Below are 10,979 nucleotides of genomic sequence, written 5' to 3'. Positions count from 1 at the left end.
CTAAGCCAACGCCGATCAGCATGAACCCTGTTATCATGGTTCCGAATAGGTAGATATCTTCAGCGTCCTCGATCGACAGTCCCGCCAGGCACACGGTCCTCCAGTTCTGCCACCCGTCCATCGTGTAACCGGCAGGGAAAGTCCCTCCAGGGCACTCAGGCTCTCCCGAGCCCCGACTTCTCGTTGAGAAAAGGGTGTCAATAGCACTCAGAGACCAGTTGATCAAATCCATAATTCTCTTTTAGGTTTTAGAGAACGACAGTGAGAGACTGTTCCAGGGAAAGTAAATGCACACAAGACAAGACAAGGACATAGAGGCTAAGCAGGGGAGATAAGGGTGAGGAGGAGAGGAGAAAAGTGCGACCGCCTTCGCTGAGAGCTCTTTTCAGACTATTTCGAGGGCATGAAATAGGTATAACGTGCGCACGAAATGCTAATTTGTGGGCCCGAATTGGGTATAACGTGGCAACGAATTACGCATTTGTGGCCACGAAATAGATAACGTGCGCACATCTTATTGATAGAATTCCTGGACAGCTGCGTAGAGACACAAGCATAAAAATAGGCTAAATACACCATGGACAGAGACAGTCTGATTGAGTTTTATTTTAGGCTGGGAATGAGCTACAAACGCATTTTGAAAAGCCTTGCAATGCAAGGAACCATCATTACGGAGAGACATTTAAACTGGATATTGAGAGCCAAGTCGCTTTACAGACGTAAGTACGACCTGGACGCCGGGATAGATTTTATTGTGAACCAACTGCAAGGGCCTGGGAAGGATCACGGTTATCGGTGGATGTTTACAAAGTGCAAACAACACGGCATTGCGATCAGGAAAGGAGACGTCAGGATCCTCATCTCTTTACAGGACCCAGTAGGTTCCCAGGTTCGCCAGACCAGACGTCTCAGAAGGAGGCAATATTTTGCTCAGGGGCCTAACTTTGTGTGGCACATAGACTCTTATGACAAACTAAAGCCATATGGGATATGTATTAATGGATGCATCGACGGTTTCTCACGCAACATCATTTGGCTGCGGGCCGCACACACTAACAGTGACCCAAAGGTTATCGGAGGTTACTTTGTGGAAGCAGTGGAGAGTCGTGGGGGTTTCCCCAGGCTCGTACGAACTGACATGGGCACTGAGAACGTGTTGGTCAGAGACCTCCAGCGTTATTTACGGAGAAATGACGGGGATGATAGAGCAGGAGACAGAAGCTACGTCACAGGAGCAAGTACCGCAAACCAGAGAATTGAGAGCTGGTGGGGAGTGATGAGAAAAGAAGGAGTCGAGTCATGGATCAAGCTTCTAGGAGAACTGAAGGACGAAGGATTCTTCTTTGGGGATTTCATTGACAAAGCTCTGTCACAGTTCTGCTTCATGCCAATCATTCAGGTAAATGGCCCATATTATGATAACCAGTGGTGGTAATTAATTACATTAAGTTACACTGTTTTAGCAGTAAGGGTAACAAAATAATTGTTTACATAGTTAAAACGACATTACCTTTACCAAACGGTAAATGCAATGTATTCCTAACGTTGTTGAAGTAGGTCAACTGCGCTCTGTATGTGCGTAATGGAGGCTGAAGCATCAACCCAGCCAAAGTTTTTAAATCAGGGAACACTTTGCCAATTGAACTGATCAGAAGTCAGCACGACTTAAATGTTGTTTTTTTCTGATCGGAGGACATTATCCTTGTCTGCGCTCATTCTGCATCAGTTATGCTGCAGCTACCGATCTGTCACTACCAGTCTGTGAAAAGCAGTCAGGCTTCACGTATCAGTAACTCTTCAGCGCTCTATCATTGGTACATTCAGGTCTGAGATGATATTGGATCCCCTCATGGGATTGAAAAATATTGATTTTGTCACCTGTATTATGCGCATAAAGTTGAAAAGCTTTGCGCATCCGGACCAAGATTAGTATTAGTATTAGTATAAAGCCCAGATCCCACAACTCAGTGATTTGCCTGGTGTGGTTCTTTCTTTTCTTTTTTTTGCAATCACTCCCTCTTCCTTTGGTTTTCATTAAATTGCATCCAAACATTGCTGCTTTTCAATTCATTTAAGGATGCACCACACTTATTTTCGACCATTTTAAAAATGCCTTGTATTACAGTTCTGACGTAATTCTTGTTTCTTTGTCAGGAGGTATTGAATGACATCCGGAGTGTTTGGAATGCTCACCGTATAAGGCCCTCAAAGAATAACAACGTGCCCTGTGGAATACCTGATGTCATGTACATGGCCCCTCACCTTTGGGGTGCAGAAGACTGTCTCGTTCCACTGACAGAAGATTTGACCTTGTGTAAAAATAGCTGCACTTTTGTTAGTTCAGTCCCATGTGATGTGCAAGTGTTTGATTTGTGCACAATAATAATGGAGGAATCAAGCTTGGAATTCCCATATACCATGTCCCAGGCCCTTGATTTATATTTTCATCTCAGGGATACAGTTCGTTCACAGTTATTTGAGTCTACTTAAATGGACACAAACATACAAATGTAGTACATTTTGTACTTCAGTACGTATTCCTACAGCTTAATGTACTTATTATTAAGTAATTGTTTTTCTCCAGTGTGTAGTTATCTTGTCTTTGTATCAAAATTATCAGAAAAGACTGTTTAACATAATTTTCATTTTATCCATGTCAGTAAATTAACTCATCATGAAGTGTTGCTTGCTCTTGGTAGCTACAAAGCGTGGAGTATTAAACTAAAATATGATACAGGTTAGAAAAAAATAAATCCTTTTGGGATTGAGTTAAACTTATCACACTGTTAAAGCATCAAAAGTTGTTCATAATAGTTTTTGGTACCAAAAATGTGTTCATTTTTAACAAAAACAAGAGCACCTTGGATAACAACCACATAGACTGGCAATATATCTAATGTTGTGATCAATTAGACAAGAAGACCAAGTAGGCTAAAGTGTAGAATCATAGTTGTGTCACCAATGCTCCAAATGTTTCTTGAGCCTATAATTTTGTTATTGTGGAATAGATTAAAGCAATCCCATGTTTGATAAAGAACGGCTTCTTTTCTTAAAAATCACAGCACGTGTATGACATTATAGAATGAGTAGTTAAATAACTTTCAGCGGTGTCATTAGACTTGTTCATGTTTAAAGATGTATAGAATGTAACAGAGAGGACAAAGTTTTGTACAAATGAGAATGGTTTACTGGTGTCTTTCAAAATACACCATACTCAAAAACAGGTTGTATTTTGCATATAATAACAGGATAAAATAACAGTTATTTCTAAAATGTTATACAAACCTCTTTACAATGTAACCAATCTCTGTAATTGACAACTTTTCTTCTAAACCCATTAGTACGGTGGCCCTGAGAGGCCAAATGGACTGCAACTTCAGAAAACACTTGCAAAAAGAAAAATGCTGCAAAAAGGAAAACGCTGCAAAAAGAAAGACGCTACACTGCAACTTCAAGAAAAAAGCTGCACTGCAAAAAGAAAAACGCTACAAAAAGAAAGACGCTGCACTGCAACTTCAAGAAAAACGCTGCACTGCAAAAAGAAAAATGCTGCAAAAAGAAAAACGCTGCAAAAAGAAAAGCGCTGCAAAAGCACGCAAAGCACAACGGAAATAGGAAAAAAGACAACGGAAATGTTCCTGGGGAGACAATAACCCGACGGACCAGTTGCACGAACCAAAACATGCTAACCAGTGCGCTAGGACTGGGACACACTTCAAAGAAGTGGAGGAGAGGTAAATGTGTTGTAATCTCATGATTCTAATAATACTACAGATATCTGGAATATATATTCAAAGATAATTCTAACAAAGATAATGTTTAATGTAGCCTTAGAAATGAAGCTTTTTGAAACTCGAGAACAAATACTAACAAGTCAAAGTCATTAAGGAATATTGCAGTTAATGTGTTCAGGTTTTAATTTGGCATTGTCTTCATCAGGCAATGTATTGTCCATATTGTGGAATCCAGCTAGTGGGGCAAATTGGAGTTTTTTGTGGGTCCTGTGGAACTAACATTCAAGTTTTAGCACCTTTTATAGAGAATGGTAAGCACTTCACTTTCCTATAAGTTCTAGTATTTATTGCTCACCTTTTAATTGCTTCATAATGACTTATATACACCACAGTAGCTCTAGTAGTGCGTGTTAAACTTTTTTTTTGGGGGGGGGATTATTATTCATGTGCCATTCCAAAGTACTATATTCATTTCCTTATTCTAAGGTTTTTGTATTGTTAAAGACTCTGTATGCAAAGATAAATCAGAATTCCAAAAACGCAAAGGCTGTCATGCGCCGTGGTGCGCGGGCACGAAAGGATCCAGGCGCAGACTCCAAGCTAACAAAAAGACACTTTATTAAAACAACGAAAGGCGACCCGGGGAAAGTAGAGAGCAAAACAGAAACTAAAAATCCGGGGAAACAATGACACGAGGAAGCCGGGATTGGGACGGCGGGGGGCTGCAATAGAAAGGGGAGATGATTACTAGGGAGCCAGGAAGCGGGGAGAACATATCAGGACTGAGTTAGAGTAGGGGCTTACGATAGAACGGAACCGTGGGAGCTCGGGAGGGAAGTTTGGCAGTCCGTGGGGGCAGGAAGTCCGTGGAATGGCGAGTGGGCCAGGTGAGCGCCGCGAGATCCAGTTGAGCCGGAGGACAGGCAGGTAGCAGACGCCGAGTAGAAATCTGGACAGAAGTAGGCAGGTTAAACAAAGTTCCAAGCAGAAGAGAATGCACACTTTTCGTGGAAGTCTGGTTACCACTGTGGGGATGACTACGGACTGGCGTGGAGCATCCGTCAGCGCCGGATTAAGTGGATCTCCGTGTAATCACCGGGATGGAGAGCAGGTGTGCTAGTGATGGCCCAGCCCGGGGGCGTGGCTACCCGAGCATCACGCATTCCACAGACCATGACAAAGGCATGAACTGGTAGGTACTAAGAACTGTATTCTGGTTTAAGCCTGCCACCGGTTCTACGGCATAATTTTAAAAACTAGTTTATGACTTAATAGGGCATATGTACACAGTGACGAAATTCTTCTAACTTCTCTAATTTTGCTCATTTTGAGTTGTCAGCATAGAGGTCTTAATGAGAGTGATAAGTCCTGAATCCTGGTCCATGTTCTTTGAGCTTTTGCTGGCCTTTATTTAAGCACACATCAAGAAGATTAAATACTTGAGTCATGTTTATTGAGACTTGTTTCAGATGTGGTATTTTTTTTAAAAACACTTATTAAGTGCATTTGTGGATTCCTGCGGTCATAATTATCTTTTCATGTTTTCTCTTCAACCTTAGGCCCAGTCTCAGTCACAGACATCATCAATAAGTATTTCTCTGAGGGCCATACATATGAAGTGATCCTGGATTTTCCTGAAAACAAGCATAATATTTGTATGAGTCTGAGAACATTAAAGAGGAGGCTAAAAGATGCTGGAATGACTAGAAGGACAGACTTTACTCCCACTGACATTGTCATTTCCACTGTTACACAAGAACTGAGAGGCTCAGGTCAGCTTCTGGGTTACAGATCCATGTGTCAGACACTGCGACAAAAGTATAATCTGAAAGTTAAAAGAAATGATGTAATGCACATACTCTCAAGACTAGATCCATATGGTGTTAAGCGTCGCTGTAAACGCAGGTTTGTTCGAAGAGGATATTTTTCAGAAGGACCAAATCAAGTGTGGCATGTGGATGGTTATAATAAGCTGAAGCCCTTTGGTGTTGCTATTAGTGCATGTGTCGATGGATTTTCAAGGAAAGTTATGTGGCTCAGCTGTGGCAGCTCAAATAATGACCCAGGTATCATTGCAAAATATTATATGGAGTGCTTGTCACGGTTTGGTCAACTTCCAGCATGCCTTCGTACAGACTGTGGCACAGAAAATGGCACAATGGCAGCCATTCACTGTGCTTTAAGATCAGACCATGGAGATGAACTTGCAGGAGCCCACAGTCATATGTATGGTACCTCAACTACAAATCAACGGATTGAAAGTTGGTGGTCTTCGTTCAGAAAGCAAAGGTACATGGCTTTTAAAATATATTCTGAAACTAAAATTGAATGGTTCTGAAGGTGTTTCGTGGTCAGCGATATACTTTTTTTTGTGGGTGGGGTTTTATACTCAAATATTAAATTACAGTCACAAACAAACAAAGAAAAACATAGTCACCTACACATTTTTCTCATGTGATGCACAACTGCTTCAAAAAATATAATAAATGGTTTGGTATACCAGTGACATTTGTTTGTATTAAAACAACACACTCAAAAAGAAACTCCTACTCAGACATTCCACAAAAGTCCTAAAAAGGAACTATAAAAAACAACAAACAAACTGACATTCAACATTTTAATAAATTATTATGAATTATGAAGATTGATGTATTTAAAATTGAGTAAAATTTATTCAAATTTGTGTGCCTACGTAGTACCAAACTAACATCTAGATCAAATAGTTTACCTGTAGGGAGTCATATAAATAAAAGAACAAGGGTTTCCTCAAATTTGAGAACTGTAATATGAGTAATATAAGAACATTGATCCAACATGACAGAAATTTGTTAGAGGAGGTCATTCGTTTCAGACATTTCTTCGACTTTGTGTGCCAAAAAAAAAATACTGATGTTTTCACTAGCTTTTGGATTTCTGTGTGGTATCTAACAAGTGATAACAGCTTCAGTGTTCATGTAGAAACAAAATAGTACATTTATATGGACAGACCTGTATATTACAACTTTTCTTAAGTTCAACCGCCAAATGCAGGAATAACAGAAGGATTAATCATTTTGTTAAATTTTGTTATTTGTGTGAAGTTGCTTTTTTCTTCCTGCAGTGCATTGATGAAACACTTCAGAACATGTGAATAAGCTTTTCTTTGAACGAAATTGCACACATTTCAATATTCTTAAGATTACGACTATTTTTTTAAAGAGGACAATTACATTGAATTACTTGTGTTATTAAATTTTATATGCCTTGTCATTCCACCATTAGAACTCAGTTCTGGATTGAACTCTTCAGTGACCTGAGGGAGAGGCATCTTTTCAACGGCAGTCATGAACATAAATGCCTTCTACGATATGTCTTCCTCAATGTCTTGCAAAAAGAGCTTGACGAGTACAGAGATCTCTGGAACACTCACACCATCCGACCTGTGCGCCAATCTTGTTGTCCATCTGGTAAACCAGAAGCCATGTATCACCTGCCTCATAGGTATGTATTTAGTCCATGTATTTTATTTCATAGTTTTACTAAAATTTTTCTTCCTCAGTATAGTGTATTGTATGTGCAGGATACCTGTCCAGCTTGCTGTTATTAAACCTTTTGTTCATTTATAAAATGGTTCAGGAACAGTCCATCCATTATGTGCACTCTTTTCTTTCTTGACCTAACCACTTGAGTTAAGTAAGCAGTATGTCATTTAGGTTTAACAATTTTCCCTAACTGTTACTCACAGCAGGTATTACACACACTTTAGCAATTGAATAGTGTATTTTGTTGTTTTCACCTTTTTGCTGAATAGAAATTAAAGCTGCCACTTGTGTTTTGCCATTAGTTCTGTTCTCTGACTTCATGCACATACTTTTTATTTTTATATTTTTTTCCAAAAAAAAAAAAAAAATGTTAGACAATCATATTTTAACTTTGGATCACATCTTGGCTAAAAATGACAAATGTAGATATATGCATAATCAAGATTCTTTAAAATCACAATTTCCAGAACTGACTTTTAATTATAAGATTGACTTTGCGCTTTTGCTGTAACCTTGAAGGATAGTACCTGGAGAAGTGACTGAATTTGTTCATTTTTCTGACTGACCTAAGGTATGGTGGAAGAGAGTGTGGATTCCAAGTGCCTCAAGACATCCTGCACCAGTTTGATGACATTCTACCTGCTCAGTACAGTCTATGTGGGGACGACAATCTCCAGGTTCATTTCACAAACTTGGAAAGACAGAGTGAGCTCCCTCGACCAGTCAACTGGACTACTGCAGTTGAAAATTATATAACACTCAAAAATATGACTGGACTTTAGAAGTCAATGTAAAATCATCTGCTAGATGTGGGTACAATTACCACTGACACTAATTGTCACAAACCAACTTTAATGAGTATTGAAAAAAATAGTACCATAGTTTTTATATAAATAGTTTCACTACCGTCAACTTTTCAGTGTGTACGCTTTCGACCTGAAGAAATCAAAAGACCATACTGTACAAAATAACTTGTTCCTTTTAATTAGGTGTTGTAACAAACACGTTGATTAATTTGGAGATCTGTTTTACAAACAAAGGTTTACAAAAGCATTCAGCGAGACCTGTATTTATGTGGGTTTTTCCTATTTCTTTTTTTAACTCCAAGAACAACTTGCATATCTTACAAAAAAATGTAATCAAACACAGAAGTGTTTGATTAGATAAAGCCTTTTAACTGAATTTATCAGATTTTTTCCCCTGTGTTTTTATACTAGCGTGTCTCAGTACATTAGAATACTTCAGAAATGTTTTATTTTGTTACATTGGCAATTTCTTAACACAGTGAAATATGTCTAACTTGTTCAACTGTCCCACTATGATACTATGCTTTTGAAATTCCAAAACCTGATTGAACTTTCTGCGATGCATTAAACTTTATGTGATTTACACAAATTATTATAAATTATTAGAAACAAAATTTTCAGATTTTAAAATCACAAACTTCAAATGTTTGCTAAAACCATAAATGTGGCTTAAAAGCAAAAGGACTTGGACCTTAGGGAAGCCCAAACCCAGGAGAGTTCTGGATGCCATAATCTATGGCTTCTTGGAAGTCCTCATAACTGTGTAGCACTGGGATTTTGATAGTATTTGCACAGACATCTACTACAGGGAAGCGTGAAGTGGTCTGGAAAAGAAGTTGTGGCTTTGGCTGAATTGCTGCAGGAGGAATTTCTCTCAGTCCAGTTGCAAACATAAGGATGTCTTCAAGAGACAGACTTCCATTTCTCTCTGAAAATGTAAAGAGAATAAAAGTTATTTCTAATGATAATAAACAGGAAAAAGGTGCCATTACACTTTGCTGACATAAATGTACTCATTTCAACCTTTTCAACCAAATTTAATACCTTCTACAGAAAGCAGATAGTCTTGCCAGTAGCTTAGTACTCGTCTCCTCTTGACGCCTAGAGCTGCCAGGTGGACCAAATTGCACATGGAAGATGTTCTCAAGAAGATCAGCTGTCAGCCTGGTCTCAGTGTAGCACATGAATGAGAAGAAGAGTGAAGGATGCTGTTCCAGAGCGTTTAAAAAAATACATGACTACATGAGGGCACATCCTTTATCGATATGCCTGTAATACTCTGCCTATTGCCTTAATATTAAATAATTTTTTGAACAATAATTATTGAAAATATTTTGTCATGTCATTATACTGCCGCAAGTAGAGGTGGCATGGGCCGCGAAACTGAGACACAGGCATTAGAGCCTCTTAATGCTTGTTTTGTTTGGGTTTCCACCAGAGTGGAATTAACAAAAAATAGAGAGGGCATAGCCTAACATACGAAATAGGAAAATAATGATGTGTAATCTATTTATTTCAACAAAAAAACTGTATTCTGAATACCACCTATTTACACAGTAACTGTAACGGAATACAGTTACTCGTATTTTAAATACGTGACAGTGTTACATGTATTTCGTTACTCCCAAACACTGCAAACATATCTGTAGTATTATTAGAATCATGAGATTACAACACATTTACCTCTCCTCCACTTCTTTGAAGTGTGTCCCAGTCCTAGCGCACTGGTTAGCATGTTTTGGTTCGTGCAACTGGTCCGTCGGGTTATTGTCTCCCCAGGAACATTTCCGTTGTCTTTTTTCCTATTTCCGTTGTGCTTTGCGTGCTTTTGCAGCGCTTTTCTTTTTGCAGCGTTTTTTCTTTTTGCAGCATTTTTCTTTTTGCAGTGCAGCGTTTTTCTTGAAGTTGCAGTGCAGCGTCTTTCTTTTTGTAGCTTTTTTCTTTTTGCAGTGCAGCTTTTTTCTTGAAGTTGCAGTGCAGCGTCTTTCTTTTTGCAGCGTTTTCCTTTTTGCAGCATTTTTCTTTTTGCAAGTGTTTTCTGAAGTTGCAGTCCGTTTGGCCTCTCAGGGCCACCATACATTAGGAACATAAAGTTTCACATTCTTTTTTCTATTAAGATTTCTGCAAAAATCTGAAATACTTTAATATAGAACATGCTTAATCAGTTGGAATATGGTATTTGTAATGTGTTGTACTTATGTATGTATATACAGTAGACAGCACTCAGCAATCTTCCAGTTTGTAGAACTGTTACTGTATGCTATATTGGAAATATTTGTTACTCTTCCTGTAGTAAAAAAAGTATTAGAATGTTAAAATTAGTAATTTATTTTGGCACTAACCAGAAACACAGTAACAATGTGTGCAGCAGGAACAGATGCACTTCTATGTTTAGTGTACGGATTCCTACCAGGTGAAGCACTGAAAATGTTATTTATATATGTATATGTATTTTCAACTGGTGTTGTTTTGTGGTCTCATTCCCCAAGCAATTTGTTGCCTTATTTTGTCCCCAACACTCACTGCTGCTTCTGCAAAGTCAGAGTGCTAAGTGCTGTCTACTACAGGTAACTCCACTTCAAAAAACCTGAACATTCCCTTTAGCTTACTATTTTAATTGGGGGGAGAAACTAAGAAAGCAATTACTGACCAGATGAAAAGGCTGCACATTAAAAAGGCACAACGGGCTACACTGATAAGAGAACTTAACCACCCAGTCTATTGAACATTCACATTCATTCCTTCATGTTACTGTTAACTACACCCGTATTTCTATGAACTGTTAGGGTGGAAAACCTAAAACGTGTAGGGCAGAGTGCCTTGAGGACCAAGGTTGGGTAACACTGACCTACACCACATCCATCACCCACATAGAGCTTGCGAGAATGCTGTTAAATTCACTGCGAAAGTCTGGATAG

At 38.9% G+C, this 10,979-nt stretch overlaps 1 long non-coding RNA gene across 2 annotated transcripts; it reads left to right on the top strand.

Moving 5' to 3' along the window:
• The first annotated feature begins 3,648 nt into the window (after positions 1–3,648).
• Positions 3,649–8,455, top strand: LOC112436255 (uncharacterized). 2 transcript variants are annotated; one of them, XR_013101018.1, is made up of 4 exons: positions 3,649–3,734; positions 3,940–4,045; positions 6,996–7,214; positions 7,827–8,455. It is a non-coding gene; the product is annotated as an uncharacterized LOC112436255 (long non-coding RNA). The 2 variants fall into 2 exon arrangements; XR_013101017.1 differs by lacking the exons at positions 3,649–3,734; positions 3,940–4,045 and adding an exon at positions 5,385–6,023.
• Positions 8,456–10,979: the final 2,524 nt, after the last annotated feature.

Source organism: Maylandia zebra, linkage group LG2 (assembly GCF_041146795.1).
Source record: "Maylandia zebra isolate NMK-2024a linkage group LG2, Mzebra_GT3a, whole genome shotgun sequence".
NCBI lineage: Eukaryota > Metazoa > Chordata > Actinopteri > Cichliformes > Cichlidae > Maylandia > Maylandia zebra.
This window is presented reverse-complemented; position numbering and strand designations above follow the sequence as displayed.